The sequence below is a fragment of the Anser brachyrhynchus genome (genome assembly GCF_964034855.1).
Source record: "Anser brachyrhynchus genome assembly, chromosome: 5".
Classification (NCBI taxonomy): domain Eukaryota; kingdom Metazoa; phylum Chordata; class Aves; order Anseriformes; family Anatidae; genus Anser; species Anser brachyrhynchus.
Window position 1 is genome coordinate 16660792 of NC_137699.1, and position 21241 is coordinate 16682032.

Here is a 21241-nt window from a genome sequence, read left to right on the forward strand (position 1 = left end):
CTCTCCTTGAGTGAATCCTGATTATCCCCAGAAACACAGCCCATATGGCTCATGGGATACAGCGCGGATTTGCTACCAGACCCAGAGGAACACCAACACGTGTTATCTGGACAGAACCTGCAAAAATTTTAAACTCTATTTTATTTCTGATTCTCTGTTCCCTGTCAAACACCACCACAAATGGAATTGGATGAACATTGTATCAGTGAAGAAGAGATTCCAGAAAACAAAATCCTCTCTAAGAAATAATGTACAACTTGATAATGGAGGTGGGATAAGCTAAACCTACACAGGCTTAACAAAACTGACAAGTTCAACTACCAGGTAGTGTCCACTTCCAAATTTATCTCAATTGCAAACAACTAGGCTAAATGCAATAAAAAGAAATTTCATTAACGTAATTTGATTTTAACCAGGAAGGTTTCAAACAGCAATATAAAAGTTAGATTCTTAGTAAAAGAAGTTATGAACAGCTACAGTAGCTGTACTTTCCCAAAACTGTATTGTTCTTCCATTGGTTCAAGGCTTCCTATCTTGCCTACAAAAATATATTTGTTGAAAAATCCATTTTATTCATCTTGTCCTAGAAAAAATCATGCAAGCGAGCAGAGGCAGGTTGTGCATCTTAACCAGCACACCCCAGCAAAGTGCCTGTGGTCTGTAGGCACCGGAGAAGGCTCATCAGCACGGGGTTTGTGGTCAGACGGAGCACCTCAGATTGGACAAGCAGTAGAGCTGGGAGATGCAGAGAGGCTCTCAGGCACACAAACCCAAATCAGGCGTTTCCTATGTGTTTGAAAGCATCTCTAATTGTTCCAGCTCTATTTACTCAAAGGACACCTCTTCTGCCCTAGACTGGCAGAGGGACGTGGCCCTGGCAGTCGCCCCCGAGGCCTAAAGCCTCTCCCGCACCTGCGCCAGTCCCGGAAAGGAGCGTCCATCTTGTCAGCCCCCGCCTGCCTCCATAGGCCGCAGCGGGTAGTAACTGGCTTCGCGTACATAAACCAACGCTTCTTAAAAGGCGAGTGGAGACGGCAGAACGAGCCTCAGCACAGGGAACAACACAACACATTCATTACGCTGACAGCCCACTTTAACACCTCATACAGAAGAATCTGCTAATCCTGATGAATATTCACTTTCTGAGCAAGAGCCTGAAATGCAGTGCATAAATTCACACCTCCCAAATAGGACATCTTTCAGAATCCATCAAAATACAACAGTCTCTAACTTCTTTTCCACTTTGGCATGTCCTTTGTGTTCCAGTTAATTAAAAGTTACCTGTATATAATTATACATACATAGCAAAGAAATCCACACTGTTCTCAATTTGAGGTCTCAGTACTACGGCCATATACATATCACTGGCACATCAGTAAAAGGTATTTTGTATTCTCACCTTAACATATATTATTTATGCAACAAAACACTTCCTTGAGATAACAGAACTAATAGCATTTGGTGGCAAAACACAAGTTCTAAGGGAGATAAAAACAAATAACTACCAGTTGGTAATGGGCAGCCAGAACAAGCCCCTAAAGGTCAGGGACAACTGAGCCCCAGAAATAAAGAGGAATCCTGTGGGCCTTCACTGTTACCACCTGGGCCAAGGGAAGTCAGAAAAGAGACATCCTCATGATCCAGAATATCTTCCTGTTGACAAGTTACAGGTGTCTTAAGAGAGCCAAAGCAAGCATTTTTGTTTTGTGCATGGCTGAGGTTTTGATGTAAATCACTTGCCATGCAAAACCCCCAGGATGGCTTTGAGTAAGTCCCTTATTTGTAAAACTGTTTCTAACCAAGAAGTTCATGTAATGACTCCTACAAACAGATTATCCAATTGCTCAACACAAAACATGAAGAGCACTCTGAAACCTTTTTTTCATTTAACAAAGTGCCTGAAGAGAAGTTTCTGTCCAGAGCCCATATACCATGACCACCTTTCCTCTCACAGGCATTGCAGCATGTCCTAGAAACGCGCAGCCTCAGATGCTGCTTTGTGAGAAAAGCAACAGCTTCCAGAGACACCAGGACTTATCCTGGAACAGGTGAACACAAACTTCTCCCTCAAAAGATCAGATGTCACATCAGATGTCCTTTACAAGCTGAAATTCAGAGATGCTGTATCCAGACATAAGTGGTGGGACTAGGTTTGCCTGTACCAATTCTTTTTCACTGGTCAAAAGTAGGCAATTTTCAGGGAAAAATAGCATGACCACTCTAATTCTACATGCATGCAAGAGTACCAAAACAGATGTATATATTCCACACAAAAACAACACTAGGAAAGCACGCACCACCATTCTCTCTGGATGGAGTTTGAGTTATCTTCATGGGTCACCCCAGAAAAAGCATAGCGTAGCAATCTTATAGTGCTACATGCATTTTGCAAACTTATTTGAACTCAGGGAAAAAATCACAAACAAAAAGATTGTGACCTTGCATCAGAGGGGTCTTCATTACTCCTCAGGGCAGAGACCATCTTTATTTGTCTTGTACATACAAAGAACAGAATCAGACTTGGCAAAATAGAACCTTTGATCTAAATTTCCTCCTTTACCTACATGTACTCGAGCCAAGCAGGATATATAAGGTAAAATCTCTTCTGTTCAGGGTCTTCTTAGAAGGACAAAGGAGTAATAATATCAGGACTCAGTGTTCTGGACAAAAGGACATCACCTCCCAGCAGGGTCCCCTTCTCACTTAAAGAACTGAGGCACACATAAAAGGAGTGTCTTTGTGTGAGCTTCTGTGAAACTACCAAAGCTGAACTGTTTGAAAATGTAAAAAGAGGGCTATGATGTTTAAATAATAGAATTGTTTCAATTAAGACTAATCAGAAGGAGACATCCAGTAGATTTGGGGGAAAGGGAAATCACTGTAATGATCAACATAACTGCTCTAACCCTACCTTTAGATTTTTTTTTTCCCTGCACCCTCTACTCACTCTTTGTGGAGAAGCCTCTGCAACAAACAAGAAAGGACACAGCACCTCTCATCCCTCCATAACCCCTTTCATCCTCAGAGCAAGTCCATCATGGTCAAAACTATTTTTCTTTCAAGTGTTTGAGCATGAAGCCTCAATAGTGATCTTTTTAATACACGTTTCATATGTAAGTTCAAATCAAAATGAACTACAAAAAGAACTAGGGGGAAAAAAAAAAGTACCATAATGTGACCTCACATTGTTATCCATGTTGACTAGCAGCAATGCTTAGTCTGCCAGCCTGCTCTTAGACCTCCTTTCTTGGGCAAATATAAAAGCTTGCATAAACAACAGTTATTGGCCTATGTGTTGACCAACTGGAGAAGGATCGAGGCAGCCTGTTAGACATACTCTCTGGCAATAGGTTCTGCAGGACATCTGCTTGCAGAGAAGTGCTGCCCTGTTCCCCCAGTTCTCCTGAATCCTTCAAAATGCCATGAATACTTGTCACCTCATGGGGAGCCAGGTTAGGGAGCTGATCCATTAGAAAACCTGGGTTATTTTTCCTGGATTCCTAGTTAGAAATATGCCACTGGAGCAAGGGAGAGTCAGGCTGCCACCTCTGGGAGCGGAGTGTGATCCTGGCTGATGGAAATGACGGTTTCTTCTCCAGAGGGAAGGACAGAGCACGATTTCCTGAGCACAGGCCCTCCTTTCCTCCTAAGTGCTTGAATCCTCCTAACCTGCCTCTTTCTCCTGTCTCTAAAATAGTACATGCAGTACATTTGCAGCTGCTTGCTCTGCTCACCAGCAGGCTGGTCAGGTCTAAGCAAAAGCACAGGTTTAGCCTTTCAGCAAACAGGAGGCCTTGGAGTTCAGTAACAAAACTTTCAAATCATTTCTGCATACACATGATATGGCAAATACAAATAACACTTGGTGACTTCTTACAGCTGGGGCAATGCTTACACATGAGCCCAAAGGCCACCCCACCAACAAATCCCCAAAACATATTCCAAGCAGCTGGGGCACGGCAGCTTGCAGAGAAGGTGGCTGCCAGGTCACATTCACTTGTTTGTTTTAATGTAAATGTAAACCTAAAAATAATATCATGGTGAGATAGATATCCCAGGCAGAAAATTCCAGCCAAAATATTTACAATTTGGTAACACTATCATCAGTTGAGAACTGCTTAGGACAGAGAGCTGAGGTGGTCTTAATAGATGTACTACCAAAATGTCTTACTGCAATTAGAACAGAGAGAGAAGAAATACACCCTTTACAGCTTGTGCTAGATACCATCCACAGGCAGTCTTTGAACTAGCACAGGTTAACCCCGATTGACGTGCAAGGCTGGTACCAGCAGGTAGCTTTCTACGCTATAGTTTTCCTTTTAATTAACAGGGTTAGATAACAGTAAAAGCCTGCAGGGAAAGTTCCCTTGAAAACTGCTCACAGGGCGTTCTCCAGCAAAAACTTGCAAGGGTCAAGGGCAGGAAGCAGCACATGCAGACAGCCGAACTGGCACATTTGCCACAGAAGCGCTCATCCTATTAACCAGCCTTCCTGCCGGGTACAAAGGAAGCCACTCAGCACCTCATCTTAAGTAAGGATTGAAGTGAAGGTGCAATTCGAGGCAGAGATCTAATAATAAGAATCAAGTTGGGAGCATCATCTCGGATGCTCATCTGAGCGGTCACTGTTTTGAAAAGAAGGGGGACGGTGGTAAGCAAAAGAGAAGAGCAAGAGATCATCCTCTCCCAGCCAGGGTCTGCCCTGTCCCAGCCCACGCAGCAGCGGCACTCGCTGGAGCATTAGTACAGCCAGGTTTTGAAGCCTGTAACCCTGGAACAGGAATTTTTGCATTTGTTCTTAGTAGATGTATCCGGCTGCTTTCCAAAGCTGTGGTGATGCATTTTGTTGTTGTTGTTTTGAGAAGTTTAATTAGGTGACTGGAACCGAATGCCAAAAATACCCTTCCCAAAATAAAACCTGATTACTGTAAGTAAGGGCCATGCCTTGAGATAATTTGCAATCCTCACATTATTTTCAGTCTAGCTTCTCTCTTCATTCATTTAGGAGGGATGAAAAAAATGTGAAGACCAGTCAGATGGTGATATTTCTCGGTAATACTTACTGGTATCTGCTCATCAGCTAATTGTTTTTGAAACTTCAGATGCTCACATGGCACATACCTAGAAATTTGCTTCACACAGGGAGGATGGCAGAATAACTATGTATTTCTGATCTGGGCTTGAATATAATTTCTCTTTTGCAGGAAATACTGTAAGCAGTAGGACTGCTGTAAAGCAGTTTCCTGAGAAGTCAGGAAAATGGCAGCAACATGCCAGCACCATGCCTTTCACGTTACAGCTCCCCACATCCAGTGCTACAGCTGGACTACTGCGACTTTCAACAACTCTGACTGCCACATTACTCACCAACTGTTGCATAGTTAAATTCAGCAGTGTTTGGGGAAACTAGAGGATACTCATACCTACAACACTCATGGAGAAAAAGCAGGCAGTCTTCCCCATTATGCTGGCTACATGGGACTTTCCAGACTGAGAGATTAACCCTTTCTTTGTTAGAAAAAGTCTGGCACTGATACCTCCCTGGAAAGGATCCATCTTTGCAATGTCATGCAGAAAAGCCTTCAAGCTAGTGAAGCACCTTTTTCCTACTCATTGAAGCTCTATCCAAGCTTTATTGCTTTATAAACAGCAGAAAAATAATGCAACTTCCTTTCCTTGTTTGTGTTCCTCAGAAAAAAATGGCAGCCTGTCAAATAATAACTGACTGTACAAAAAATAATAATTGGAAAGAGCCAGATCTACCCTGCCAGAACTCTGCTGGAGTTCTCTGCTCCACCACCAGGAAGGCAGAGAGATGCCAGCGGCAGGTGAGGAAATGCTGCTGAGCCTTACTCCACCAGATCCGTGCCTGGCCTCACTCACTGAGGGAATCCCCAGATAGGAAAGTGATCCCACAGACAGGGTGCTACGTGTGCTCCCTGTGTAGCAAGGGTCCCCTTCCTGCCTTCGGCTGGTGGCTGGAGATGCCTTCATCCAGTACTCAGGTGGCAGCAGTCTGTGTGACAGCGAAGGAGAGTCAAGGCACAATTCCTCTGCTGATACTTGATACAGGGCTACCACTGCAATTAAGAGTGATACATTTATCTTGATTAACACGGGGAAAAACAGCGTGACTCTGACTGAATGCAATGCTGCTCAGTGCCACACAGCCCCACTGTACTTCTGGCTCCTTGCACAGCTTCTTCTCTCCAGCAAAGAGAGGCAAGAGGCTGTGCTTTCCCTGCCTCTCATCACCTAGAGGTACTTTTTCCTTTCCCCACCAAATGGCATGGCCACCTTGAGCTACCACCTCCACGTACCTGGTAAAATTCCCCAAAAGGTCTAATCCCCTGAGTCAATGAGGGAATTAATGTAGGGAGAGGGGTCTTGGCCCTACTGAAAATATACCAGCAAGCGATCATGACACCAAATTCTGTTTTGCTCTCAAATTGTCCCTGTCTTTTGCAGTACAACTTGTTGGATGCTCAAAAGGGAATGGAGAGGGATACCTGACTTAGCAATCAAGCTTCTTTTTTTCTTTTTTTTTTTTCAGTTTTGCCTTTTTTAAACGGTGCTTTAACATTTTTTTTTATTGGATTCTAAAAATATATTAAAATCTGGCTGTGCAAAGGGAGGTTTAGACCCAACGCGAAGCTGCATCCCCACAAGACTGCAATCGCTCCACTTCCTAGAAAGGAAAACTCTCACTTAAAAGCAGCAGATCATGTAATACAGGGAGAGAGGCACACAGCAGCTGCGTAAGCAACTGCAAGGCCGGACAGGACAAACAGAGAGGCCTTCGCCCCAACTGTGGTGCTGTAAAATGACAAACGCTGAGCAGCCTAGGGGAATGGAGGCACAGTCTGAGTGACTTCCCCAGGTCAGATCAAGTTTACGGATGACAAGACGCTGAGTTCAGATCTCCAGGCTCGAGTACTTTGTTCTGTTGCTTTGCACCTCGTGCAGTCATTGACAGAGGGCAGAATAATCCCCCGAGCTCTTTTAGGTGCTGACACTGTAGGACGAACAAACTTCTCAGTTGCTGTTCCAGGCACTCATGAGAGTAAAAAGCAGCCAAATAATAACACATTCTCCACTCTCAGCAATTTCAGGAACAGTCCTTCACAAATATCCAAGATCATCTGTTTAAAATGTGGTTTAGTACCCTCACAAACAAGGTTTCTAACACCAACGTAGCATCTCATTAGCACAATGTGTACTTTACCTTTTGATGGCCACTTGCTTGGAGTACCAGGTAGGTTGGCTGCTATAAATGAGGGTTAATGTATAACAGTACTTTCTGTCCTTGCTCAACACAGCTAAAGAATACTTCATTTTCTATAGATACTCAGCCAACATTTTGTGTCTTGCTAGAGCATACCCATTTATTTAATACGCTGGAGCTGGTCCTAGTTTCTGTTCTGTGAAGTAATAAACCCCTATAAGGAAACGCTACAGAAACACATGCTTTAAGAGCAACTCTGCAAGCAGGCTTGCAGTATGATGCTGCCCAGCCACCTTATAATTAGCACTTGAAACATTTAAATGCACACATCAGACCCATGCAGTTTAACAGTGTGGAGGTCTGCGTGGGATTAGCCACTCTTTCCTGCTCTGCTCTACAGATGCCACCAAAGTACAGGTCCTTGGGCCAGCGGTGAGAAACTCTCCAGCATCATTCCCACAGCCCCTGTTACACTTGTGTGCTCTTGTCCCTTCCCCACAAGTACCTCCTCATCCCCTGCTCACTTGGACCTGCTTTCAGTGCATACATCGGTCTGTGACACTTAACCTTTGTTCCCCAAGTTCCTGTACAGTTCATCCTTACTTCTGCTGAAAAGCAAGTTGCTCTCTGCCAGCCTGCTCCCTGAGAGCTACAACCCCACATGAATTTCTACTTATCTTTAGGGCTAACAGAAGGGATTGGTTAGAAAAACAAAACAATCCATCCCCACCTCACAGCTCTCAAAGAGGCAGTGCTCTGGTGACTTCCCTTTCCTTTGATGATTGAGATAAGGTACTTTTACAAGCATGAGAAGGGATTTATTTTCTGAATGAGCAGATTATGAGCACAGACGGTGACTGTTTCAGATTAGAGAAAGGGTGAAAAGTCTAGAGACAGTAGCAGATGAGATTAAAGCATAACAAGGCAGAGTCAGAGTTCAGGAAGCTGAAAACTCAGCTTGCACCAGTGCAGAAGAACAGGCTAGTGAGTGTTTTGGGTATCATATTGACCATCCTACCTAGGAACAGGCCCAGAATACTGGGTCCTCCACCATTCTGCCTGCTAGTGCAGGTGCATGGTAATAAAGAGAGAGTTGTATATTATAATCCATTCAGTGTTTGCTAGAGTACATTATATCCTGCTAACGAGGTCTAGCTACAAGTGAAGACAAAAACTATACCACATATCCCCATCATTTATTCACTTCTTGCTTACTCTCCCCACTAAACAGAATTCAAGATAATTCCAGAAGGGAAAATAGAGATAAATAAAATTTAATAACTATGTATTGTATTTCCTCATTGCAACTATTAGTCACTAAAAAGGGAATAGGGTGCTAAATGCATCCCTCTGCAGATGCTGCTGTTAGTAGTTCAGTCACACCAGAGTCACATAGCTCTAAAACAAATGTTTAAGCACTATCTCTGACTGTGTGAGTCACAGCTCCCCATGGCTGTATCAAGTGGTAAAAAAAAACACCTTCCAGACCTCTTTGCTAGGTCTCAAGTTTCACTCATTTTTTGGGCCACTATCCTCTATGTCTCATTCAGGCAGTGAAGAAAATCTTACAGCGGTCTGTGTGATTACACTGAAAACTGGCAAACATCTTTCTGCTTTGCTGTTTCGTGAATTACACTATCATCCAGTCTTTCTACGACCTAAAATATTTTCTAACTAATGCTGGTAACACAGCTGATTATTCTAGATCACTGTGGCCAGGTTCCTCCAATCCTTCCTCCATTTTACTTAGTTAACCTGACATTCATGTCAGAGCATCTCGTATGAAGAGTCTCTGCAAGTGTGGACACTGAGCAAACCACTTGTTAATAAGGAGTAAGTACTTGCAGTAGTTGTTCAACAAAAATGTAAGTTGCAGTGGTAACAGTATTCAAGAGCTAGCAGTAGCAGGTTTAAGTTGCAGCCAGGAATATTTAAGACAGACATCAGGAAAAGCTTTCTGCTGCTCAGGATAGCTACGGACTTGCATGGGCTTCACAACGAAGTTGCGGAATTTCCATCACTGATGGTTTTCTGTAACAGGTCGGAAAATCATCTGCAGGGAATGGCAGATGCAAACGATCCTGCCCTGAGAGAAGGGCAGACTTCCATGCTCCCCTTTCCATCTGCATTTTGGGTAGGTCTCTGCCTCCCGCTCCAGAAGCAGCAGCAGGATGGCTGCAACCCCCTCGGAGCCCCGCCGAGGAGGCACAGGGGCAGGCTGGAGCAGAGGCTGCCGGGGAGCTGCCTCTGGCCAGCGGGCCTTTACCTCGCATGTGGGCCATCCCTTCCCCAGGCTCTAACCACGTCCTAAACAAGTACGCATCCTCTCCAACAAGTACACCCCAAGGCAGCCCCAGCGCTCCCCAAGAGCAACAGCTATTTTCTTCCCTCAGATTTCTTATCAGCTGCTAAAAGCTGGAGAGGAACAACTGCACTCCAGACAATTGTGGAGGAAGTGGGTGGCTGGAAGTGACACAAGGAGCTGGGGGCTTTCGTGCAGGCAGGCACTATTTTTAAACACTGATGTGGAATATGTTTGTTCTGCTCGGAGGAAATCCATCCCCCCATGCTGTGCCATGCCCACTCGCTTTAAACTGAAAGACTTCAAACATCATCCATATCCTCTTTCTAGTTGCTGCTGTAGGACTGAATTTGTAACTTCTTCATGGGAAGCACGTTAGATCCCAGAGACTGTAAAACATTTTTTCTTCCCTTAAGAATTTCCCTCCCAGTTGCTTTCTACCAGCAGTAGCGCAAGAAGTATCTTCAGCACAGACTCACTGCTAATATTTTAATCGCCACATGAAAAGCACAGCTCACCATGGCGTTCACTCCCCGCTCAGCTAACACAAGTGACAGAGCACTCGTGTTGATCTCAGTAGCAGGGTTTATTTCAAACAGGGGAAGGCAACAGGAGAGGAAAAAAAAGTAGTTCACTGTGGTCCTATACCTGCTGTTACAGGAACCATCTCTTTATCTGAGGACAAAACCACCGACCTGATGCACCAGGCCCACCACCTCAGCTCCTACCCAGTCCTGACAGACACACGGCCGGTGTCACCGGCGAGGGAAGGTGCTTTGAAAAGCTGCCACAGCGTCCTGACCTCTCCTCACGGGAGCCATGCGGCCACAGGCAGAGCCGGCCTGACCTACTTCAGCCTGTGCAGCCGCAGCGTGCCACCGGCATGGAAGCAGACCAAGATGATTTAAAAATAAATAAATATATTTAAATCCAGTTCTCTCTCCTCATACAAACACAGCCTTGTCGATACTATTAGTGCCATTTTTCCTGCGGGAAACGCATTACTGATCAATAGAGGATGTGCTACTTTGTGAGAAGATGAGTAATTGAATGAATTATGAACAGAAGGTCCTTCTCTTCAGCTGACATTATCCCTAACCCGTTCCTTTCTCTCTGCATAAATTCTGCTTGGCATCTTAGGAGTAAGACAGGGAAAGATCTCAGAGCCAGAGTAAGATTCATGATTAGATCATTATCTGCAAGTCAGGTCTCTGCAATTCATAAAAATTCAGGGTTAAGTCTCCTCTCCTAATTCAAGTCCGATCCTTCGGCCCAAACCAAGCACAGGGATGAACTAGGAGAGCGGAAGAAAAGACTGTCAAATATAACAATATGACACTCAGCTGCTTTATCACTATTATCACAGTAAACTTTTATATGCAGGCACCGAGGGTCTTAAATTAAATGTCAAATATCATCTGGCACCAGGAGCACGAGGTACAGTCGCCTGCAGGGAAACGGAGCCTGACAGCTTTGCTCTGCTTGTCAAAACAGCATTTGCTTCATTCAGATCTTTGGGCAAATGAATCACCATTTGCCAAACAAAAAGTTACTAGAATCTGTTAACTAAAGCCGACAAAAAAAGAGGTGGTGGTGATGGCAGAGAGTAAAGGCTTTTTTTTTTTTAATTCTATTCAGATGTTTGAAGATTGTTTTCTCCACTTGTAACAGAGGCATAGAAGAAGATATAGAGAAGGTCCTTTTTCTTCCTCTCTCTCTTTTTTTTTTTTCCTTAAATTGAGGTTGATACAAGGTCATTAAGTGTTCTCCCCTTTCAGCTGGCCTATGTCCTCCTCACCAGTTAAAGAAAAGAAATAACCCAAGCTTATTTCCCTCTCGGGCAAGCCAGGAACTGTTGCTGCCTTTTTGAATCGACTCCAGAAAGCTTGCCAGCTGAAGTTTATGAAGTCTAGTTAATTGCTGCAGCATATTGATTTCATGTTTGTATGGGGAAATGTATAGCTACAGACACCCTGGCTGGTTACCCTCCCGGTGGCTGGCAAAGCCACCCTGCTCCTGCAAAGGAAAAGGTGGGATGCTCTCCTACTGCTGCTGCGTCCAGAGCCACAAAACAGCTTCGCAAAGCCTGCAGCTCCACTGCAAAGGCAGACTTGCAAGGAACTGCTGATAATCATGCAGATTTCAGAAAACGCACGGAAGAGAGAAATCTAGCTTTCAGAAAAGCAGAATAATTTAGACAGTAACAAGTTTTCTTAAGCACCTGATTTTGTCAGCGGGGAGCATTCTGTGCCCCTGCAGACCCAGGGTACGGCCCTCACGGTGTATGGGAAGCTACGCTGCAAGCTTGTGTAGCAGCGGCTGCAAGCAGGAGGAAGACACAAGGTGAAAGCAGCAGATCCCAGCTGGCAAAGCTGGGCACATTTGCATGCCTAGGCACATGCTGGAAAATATATGGTAATTACAGCTGCCTTTACTGACCCTTTAAATTCATTTTAAGTGGGGTTTTGGGGTGTAAACTGGAAACCAGGCTTAGGTACGCCAGGAAACAGCTATGGAGTAAGGCATGCCCGACTTGGAAAAATCAGTGGGAACAACTGCCACGGGCAGACGGTAACTGCCCTGTTGTGCTTTGATGTGCACAGCCCAGGAAGAACAGCATGCAAAATGCCAGCAGAGAGAGTCTCTGGAACTGCTGGCAGAAGCAGCAGGCTCCAGAGCAGACAGCACAGTGACTTACTCTTCCAGCACAGGTCACCCGCTGCTGCTTGTGCCTTGGTCTGCCTGCCAGAGAACTGCATGGGGCATCCAGTGCATCACGTGTGCAGCTACAAGGATTTGGTCAAACGATCACATAGCTACCACCACGCAGCAGTTTGCTGTTTCTCTGCCACCAGCACCGAGCCTCTCTCTTCCACCGCTCACTCTCTTTACAGATGAGGGAAGAACGTGGTCTGGCCAAATTAATTCTTGAAATTTCTTACTGAAAAGCCTTTCCCCGTGCCCTTGGAACAGCAAGCCCAGTACCAGCTAAAGTCAAGCATAAAAATATTGGCTACAGGAGGAAATGGAAGAGAAGATTGAAAAAATTCTTGTGAAGTAGAAAGTAAAGCAAGTTTCCACCAGGAAGGTTCTGTTTAAGCCACCTTTCTTCTCTCTCTCGCCTCCAACCTCCATTCCCTTGTCGAAACGCAAAGCTCTCAAAAGGTTCTTTCCAGAATGAAGATTTATAAAGTTTTAACAGCCAAAAGTGAGAGTGCAAATTCTAAATGTGCACAACTGCAAAGCGTGGTACCTACTCTGACCCCCGGTCACCAGGCTGAATTGCTGTAACTTTTTCATTAGAGAAATAAAAGGCAACTTTGGGCATTGGGGGGTGGGAGGGTGGGTGTTTGTTGGAATCCATCCAAGCTTTAGCAACGAAAGGAAAGGCTGTGAGATTTATATTAGAAAAAAATCATAAATCTTCATCCACCCTTCGCAGAGTGCTAATGTTAATGCTAAAAATAACTACAGTGCCTGCGGGATTTCAGCGTTTGGATTAATCAAGTCTCGTGGTGCTAGAGGGGGAAAAAGCACTACAGGAACAAAGCGCTGAAGGATTTCAGGACCCGAGTGTACAGGCAAGGACGCCGCATCCCAAGAACAAGCTGCCATTTGTTTCTGGCTCAGGCAGATGTTCCATAAGGATTACAGCAGGGGAAGGAAGAAAAAAAAAAGCAGGCAGGCACAAAAGCACATTGAGACACAGGGTCAGGCTAGAGCAGAGCTGTCAGCCTTCCCTACCCACAGCATTAAAGCTTAATTAGCCCGAGATCTCTTGTTAAAGTCCACAAAGCAGGACGGCATATCATCACAGTCACAACTTTGTTCCCCATCCTTTCAGGTGTCTAGCATCGGCTTACCCCTGCTACATGATTTCTACACAATGCAAATTTTACAGTCACTAAAGTACAGCACTCAGCAGCTGAGAAGTGCAGAAACCATCATCGTGGTTAATAAACAATCAGGGAAAGATCTATTGGGTTATCTTAGCTGGAAGCTCTGGTCCTGGTTTATACTATTATTCTATCCTGGTTTTTGCATCAAAATAAGGCACCTAACGTCTGGTGTCCTCCTAAAATGGAGAGTATTACTGACTGATATTTGGGAATTTTCTGTAATGTTTGATCCCATCACCTCACAATCATGAAAAGCTTCTCGTACAAAACACTGTAATCTCAATTCTATCAATATGCTTCATTTCACAAATCTGCTGTGGAGTACAAGCCACCTCCCTTTATTACGGTTGCTTATAAATAGTAATAGCACTCAATCCCAAGACCTCAGTGGAAGCTCAACAGCCACATCATTTGATATTGCCGTTATTGGTTTCTGGTTAACAAATTAGAATTTACTCTAGCTGCAACCATCCGTAGGTTTTGCTCCAATATGAGAAACAGGATGTGGTACTCTGGATGTTGCACCTTCTCTCCTATTTCCAAAAAGACCTTCCAGGCATCTTTGTCATATTGACTCCTGATCACGTTACTTCCTTCCGAGACATTTCTAAGACAGTTTCTGACATTATATGAAAAGCTGAAAACAACTTCTTTGACTTCTCTATGTTGCTCCAGTATGACCTTAGCTACACCCTGGCAAAGTCTGGGCCTTCCACGTGATGTTTGTTCAAAACAATTTTATAATTGAAGCTGACCCTTGAGGTAAACACTACGGTAAAAGTTCATTAAGCGCTTGTCTGCTGTTCAGAGAAAAAAAACAAACCCACAATTACCAGTAGCATGTTCATAGTCAGAAAATTGAGGGGGAAAATGTGACTTACCACCAGGCATATTAGAAGCCTGCTTTCTCTTTATTTCTGATTGGCAGGCTTAATTAGAGCTTAATGCAATGTTCGAATAGGCATTAACAATATACTACGGTTAGATCAAGGAGAATGAAAGGCAAGAGCAAGCAAGCAAACGTTCAAACAAGCAATCACTTCAGTAACTTACTTTGGGGTCTGTGAACTTGAACTTTGGCCTTTCCACCATCTCCAGTGTGACCAGGTTCAGTGTAACATGCTCTGTTCTGTACGGAAGGAGAGCACAGGTCACTAGACAGAACTTATTTCAACTGTACAAAGCACAACAAAGATTCTCAGTGAACAATGGGAGGCAGCAATTTTTCAGCTTATTCTATCAGCCAAGTTGCAGCAAAACTATGAATACATTAGCCTGCCCTTGTGGGACTGCTTTTGTTCAGTCAAAACGACCAAGAAAGAATGAAAAAAGCAAGCAAGCATGAATTAAGAAAGAAAGAAAGGAAGAAAAGAAGAAAGAAAGGAAGAAAGGCTGCCAAGTGAACTGGGAGACCTGCTAGAATGAAAATTAAATGCAACTGCACAAGCAATTCATTTTTCTCAAGGCTTCCTTGCATAATTGTTACTGAAGCAAGGCTCTGAGAGATGCTCATGGATGCTCCACAGACACCACCAAAGTCGATGGCTCAGAAGCTTGTAGGAGGCACTCGGTCCTTTCATGTACAGGTGTTAAATTTGCTCTCTGGAACACAGATTGAGTGCCTGATAAATTAATACTCTGCATTTATATTTTGATTTATTTATAAATGTGAGCAGAGAGAGGTTTAAGAAGTACTAATTAAGGAAGCAATCAAAGATGCATGCTTCAGGAGAGAAAAAGTGAAGTGTGAGGTACTTAAGGAATACCTGAAATATTTGCTTCCTTTGCTTCATCTACTCCCTGAAAAAAAAAGAAAAAAAAAGTTACTCTTATTTGAGAGGCAGCAGCTTGCTGACAAATAAAAGGGCTGAGTCTAAGGGAGGCTTTTTCCAAGAGCATTTTCTGATTTTATCTACAGCATTTAACAGAACAGAATCTGAAAAATGTGCCGAGACCTTGCTAGAGGGAGGCTTAGATAACTAACCTCCGATTCAAATGCCTGCATCCAAAAAGTAAATCCTCAACCCCTCACCTAATCCTAAAAGCATTTAAGCACCTGCCAACAAAATACCTTAGACATCCTTTTCTCCCCCCCCCCCGTCCCCCCCCAGCACAGAGGGTACAGAGACCACCTAGTCTCAGTGACCATGCAGTCTGGCAGTGGCTTTGCAGGCTGTTTCCCATCCAACCCACCCCCTTCCTCAGCCCTGGCCACAGGCTGGCCATGTTTAAGCCGGAACGAAGGAGTGCTCCCCTCATCGTGCACAGCCGGCACCTCCTGCAACACCAGGCCCAGCGAGGCTGTCCGCTTGGGGCACCCGAAGCCTGATCCCTTCAAGAGAAGGGAGAGCTCCAGCTCTTGGTGTGCTGGGCCTCCTGGGGCCTCTCTCCTACTGAAGCTCCTCCACTCTGCATAAATAGTTATCAGTCACAACAGGTGAAACCCAGGCCCCTCATCAGAGGAATATTTGGCTTTAGAGTTGCCCGATGGCTCAGAGGCTGGGAGAAGCAATGCTTGCACTAGGCAACTTTCTCAAACCTTGCCCCTCACAGACACCACTCGTGACAAACCCCTTCCTACTCACATGCTGAGGAGCAGGAAGAACACGGGAGGTCCTCTGCGCGCATCCCAGCCGCCAGCCCACCTCCCAGCGAGATGACTGTGTTTGATCATCGAGCTGTGGTCATTTTTGCTTTGTTCTGACACCACGTTTTTTGCTTGTTGGCAAGTGAAGGCTAGCTGTGGGCCCATGGGGGTGCTCAGGACTAGTATAGAGGCCTTTTGAAGTGAGCATGGGGCAAAGACCAGGCTACGCTCGGTGCATCACTGGAGACAAGGGGAGGTGGGGAAGGAGATCAGCTCCCAAGGGCACTGAGGGCTTCCAGCAACAGCACCAACGTGTGGTTTTTTGGATGCATCTCGATCAACCCTAACAGCACATCTTGTGATGCAGGTGATCGCTCCTTCACCATACCAAATACTTCACATACACCAAACACTGTGACCTCCAGACTGTCTGACTTCACAGCAATCGTCCCTCTGCAGAAAAGCCCCTCTAGCTCCATTCACCAGCCAGTCTCAAAACAATGCCAAATCCCATTTCATATATATTTGGTTTCTGGTTCGTGGTCCCAGCGTTATCTTTCCTCCTGCCTCAGAGAGCTACATAAGCACAGGCACACTGATGAATTTCCTCTGCTTCTTCCCTCCTTTCTTGCTCTAAGTTTGGCGGTGCTTGTGGAGTGCCAATCACCAGACTTCCCAGGTACTGCATCCTGCACTCTGGACAGCACAATTATCTCTCGAGCAATCAGCTTGTGACATAACAAGCATAAACAGCAGCACGAGAGAAAATTTAAAAGCAGCAATGTTTTCACACAGGTGCCCCAAGTCACCAAACAAGGAAACCCTAAACTCTAACATATGGTATGCTGGCAGGATTGTTTCCAAATACTTTTTTTTTTCTTTCCTAAGCGGCATCAGTGGCAAGCGTCCCGAGGGACTAGTTATACTCAAGACAGACGGCAGGATGACTCGAACGAGCCAGGAAGCATCCCAGCGGTCCATTAACACACCCCTGAAGTGACTGATGGAGGCAGAAAACAAGACCATTTTTTCCTCCCAGGAGAGGCCGCAGACACTGCAGGCAAAATCAGGGAGATTTATGCGCGGGCTCCACTTGACTTCGTTCTCGGCCCTGCCCCGGCTCCTCCGCGACCGCTCCTGCGGCGTGGCCGGGCCGAGGCGGGGCCGGGAGGCTGCTGGCGGGGCAGAGCCATGGCACGGCCCCACCTCCGCCGGGAGCCTCCCGCCGCTTAAAGCGGCGATATCGCGGCCGGCAGAGCCGGCAGGGAAGGCGGGGGGGGCCGTGCCCTCCCCACGCGTGACATTTCCCCGTCCCGACAGCGGGGGCCGCCCCTGGCTGCGGCCCGGAGCCCCGCTGCCGGCGGGGGCGAGCTCCGGCCGCAGCCCCGCTGCCCTTCGCTGCCCGCGGCCTGCCCGTGGTGCTGTGCCCGGCCGGCCTTGGTGGGCACGGCGGCGGTCACCGTGCCACCCGGACACCAGTGCTAGCCCCTGCCCCTATCCCCTTGTGCCCCTGGGGACTGGGCATCGCCCTCCTCTCAGCGTGAGGGGCCATCGGGACCATCGCGTCTCCTCGGCTCCGTCCGTGGGGGCCTCCAAATTGAGGCTTGTCGCGGAAGACGCCAACGGCCCAGGAGAGCCATCTGACGAAGAGCGAGCGCGTTTTTATGTGCTCTAAACCCTCCCACCCAATTTTTCCCCTGCCGCCAGGCAGCCCACCCCTTTCTGCACGCATTAGTGAGCATCACAAGCCTATTGGAAAAAGTGCTGGGAATGAAAAATGAAATGTACTCTATTTAGTCTTCAATTAAGGAAAAAGAGTTTACTCCGTCTCTCTAGGGCAGCAAAAACTGGAGCGGAGTGTTAGGTTCATTGAACATTAATGATCTTTCCCTATTATGCTAAATTATTGTTTCCTAAGCCGCTGATCAAATACAATAGCTTTATTAAAGCCCATTCCAGTGAGGAAAAAAAAAAAAAAAAAGGCGTCTTCCTGCTGTGGTGGCTCTCAGGAGTGACAAAGGACGGAGGGCCCAGAAGAGCGCCGCTGCACGAAGCAGGGGGAGCGGCGGCCACGGCCACCACCACGCTGCCCCCTCGGCAAGGGACATGTGGAGGCGCTCGGATGGGGAGCGGAGTGCAGGAGGTCCCCCCACCAAAAGAAAAACTAAATCAAAAAGGGGTTTAGCTCGTGGTCCGGGCGGGACTGAAGTTTGTGCTCTGGGCTGCAAGGAGCACGGGCAGGCTGTAGCCATGCACTCCCGGGGGAAAAGAGAACGTGTAGTAAAAGGAGAAGATTTGGGTGTGAGCGTAGGGAGGCGAGGCTATGCTCTTTAGATAAAATTAAATGAGATGATTTTAGAGCAGGCCTGTAGAGGCCACAGCCCAGTGTAATTACAACGACAAATTGACACTGTTATACAAGTATGCTGCTGAGGCAAGGAAGGGATATGGAGCTGTGCCGAGTACAATGGGTACAAAAAATAGGGTTGAAACTAAGTTAGGGAAGGCTGTAAACCCCCTCGTTGTCCAACCCTTTTGTGTCGTCCCCCCCCCCGCCCCGAGTTTAATTACCAGGCCGTGCCCCTGGCTCCTGTGGGCCGAGGGCCGAGTGGGGCAGGTTGCAGGCTGGGCCGCTTGCTTCAGGCACGCTGAGGAGGGAAGGGAGAGAAACAGGTGCTGCTGAGTGCACCCAGCCCAAGGCCTGCAGCACCCGGGGGGGCACGAGGCTCACTTTGTTTCAACAAGAGGCTTTCCTGCTACGGGAACTTCAGTTTGCAAGTTGTTTCTCCCCACCCCAGCCCATCCACGCTGCGGTGCTGGCTGATGGTGAACACCCTGGTTGAAATCTACCTGGGTAAGGGGAGGATCGCTCGGCACGCAGCCTTGCATCCATGGCAACACACACTTTACATATCATTTTATCCTGAACAAAGGGAAATTAAATACTCGATGTGAGAAGACTTCAGGTTTCAAGTAAGGAGGGGGAGGCAGGAGCAGGCTTTGCCTCCAGGTGGAAGCCTGCCGTACGGCATCCTTAATGCAGACCGGGCGTACAGCATCCTTAATGCAGTGCACTTAAGGAAAGTGTTGATAGAGCAAAACTGGAGGCTCTGTGAGGAGCATAGGAATGCCAGGCTTGTTTCAGCTGCCACGATTAGCAGCTTAGTACAAACTAACAGAGCCACCAACAACCCTCAGCAAATATGCAAACAAGTCAGTCTCAAAAAGTAATAATAGAAAAAAAATCATCCTTCCTCCTCAAAAAAAAAAAAGTCAGAAGACAAAAAAACACTGAGAAAGGTCAAACGTTTATGCTTTGCACTAATAACATTTGAAACCCAATTCTGATCTGACTTCTACGGGCAGAAATCTAGAAAATCAGTTTTCAAGCTGCAGTGGTTCAAATCAGCAGAAAATCCTTGCTGTGCCCCTGGATACTGGAAGGGTTACTAACACTGGGTGATGTCTGTGACAGCTTTGGGTTTCATATCTGGTGATCTACAGAAGCCTCACCTGCTTCTAAGGCTTATAGTTTGTTACTCTGACGTCTTAATAAAGGTGTATTTACTTTCTTTTTTTCCCAAGCCCAATTATTCTGAAGTTGGGTTGAACATTAATTAAATTAGGTAGTTAACAGCATAAAGTGGCCTGATTTTCTTCTGCTGTATCCCATGGGTTTTATCTGCCCAAGCACAGAACAAGTAAAATGCATAAAACCCTACATTTCTTGTCTGGTGTAATTTTACGTGGGAATGACAAAGTGTCACACGAAATGCAGACTGTCACTGTGCACGGCTCCGCTGCACCTGCGGGTACATCTGAGGCTCATAGCTGTAACCCTAGGACTGCGCGAGCTTCTCTTCACTCTGATGCCCTCCTGCTGTCCTTGGGGCATGAGGGGAAGCACGGATAGCTCAGGGATGGAGCTGTGCAGCCCCTGGGAAGGCAGCGGTGGAGACCCTGCCCTGTGCACAGAGGAACCAAGTGCTGGGGGACCGCTTTTCTGCTAATTTAGGTGCAGTGGCCCTGCTAATGACACGCAACGTGCTCTTGGCTTCTCCATTCCTGCTTTCTTGTCTGTAACACGAGGGCAACAACAGACTTGCTGAAAGAGCACCATGATGCCTGACTTGTCCTTGTGAAGTGCTCTGAACCCACAGGAGAGGCTCTGCACAAGTCCAGGGCTTTGGTGGCACATCCTCAGCACTACCCCAGCACTGCTTGTGCTGCTGCCTCTAGATGGCACGTGTCGTTGCCATTAAGCATTATTTGTTATCTGCCCATGCTGTATCCCAGCTCCAGGTATGGAGATGCTGAAGCTGCTTTCCTTACTTTTGCCCTTTCCCAACAATTTCAGGAAGATAAACGTGCATCTGAAGCGTTACAAGTCAGAATTCTGTCATTTCTAATGCACAAAAGACTCCGTCTGGCACACCTATATTTTTCAGCCTTTACGCAAACTGAGAACTGAAATGTTAACGAGCTTTGTGAGTAATTCCTATCAGGCAGGGCAATTTTTAAAGCTGTTCAGTGAGTACACTTTGCTTTCTGGAAAGTAATTCTCTTGATGATCATGAGGATCATGCGCACACTGATCACAGCCGCGATGGAAAGCATCAGACAGAGATCATCGCGCTGATGGCAGATTGAAAAATGACAAGAAAGCAAGTGTTTGTTCGCATTTTATCACAAGACATCACTTTGCATGTCCCTTATCAGCCTGGCTGAGGTTCCTGGGGGTCTGCCTTGTGTTGGGACCTTGGCACCTCCAAGGTGCCAGCACGGGAGCCCGTGTTCTGCTTTCCCTGCGGCATAAAGGAAAGAGAAAGAGCAGGTAGCTGGGGCTGTTAGGATGCACAGGGAAAAATATCCTAAATACCCTTTTGTAAAATACAGAGAGAGAGCATGTTAATGATTTGTGTTTTCACAGGAATGGCTTCCTTTCAAGAAGCACTGAGTGTAGGGCCGACCGCACAGCTCTCGCCGTGTCCCGCTCACATGGGAGAGGTCTGGGGAATGAAACTGCTCCGAGCTGCAGCATCGACAGAACGTGCCTTGACTCAGATGAATAAAACACAAGCAAAATAACCATCTAGACAGCTCACTGACAACTAAGTTACATTTCTAATTTAGTTTTAATCATCAGAAGCAACATTAGAAACATAAAGAAAGGATTTTTTTTTTCGTATGGAAAAACGTGAGGCAACCCAGGAGCACCCGCTTAACCT

General features: G+C 46.2%; 1 long non-coding RNA gene across 5 annotated transcripts in view; it reads right to left on the bottom strand.

Annotated features, from left to right (window-relative positions):
• LOC308195884 overlaps positions 1 to 15997 on the bottom strand; it is a 67861-nt gene extending 51864 nt beyond the window's left edge. For 2 of the 5 annotated variants that reach the window (XR_013951899.1, XR_013951900.1), the window contains exons 1-3: positions 15702 to 15997; positions 15193 to 15226; positions 14480 to 14555 (exon numbers count right to left, since the gene is read on the bottom strand). This is a non-coding gene — a long non-coding RNA (uncharacterized lncRNA). Of the gene's footprint in view, positions 1 to 1808; positions 7016 to 14479; positions 14556 to 15192; positions 15227 to 15701 lie in introns of those variants that run through there. The other 3 variants (XR_013951903.1, XR_013951901.1, XR_013951902.1) reach the window with 3 other exon arrangements.
• Positions 15998 to 21241: the final 5244 nt, after the last annotated feature.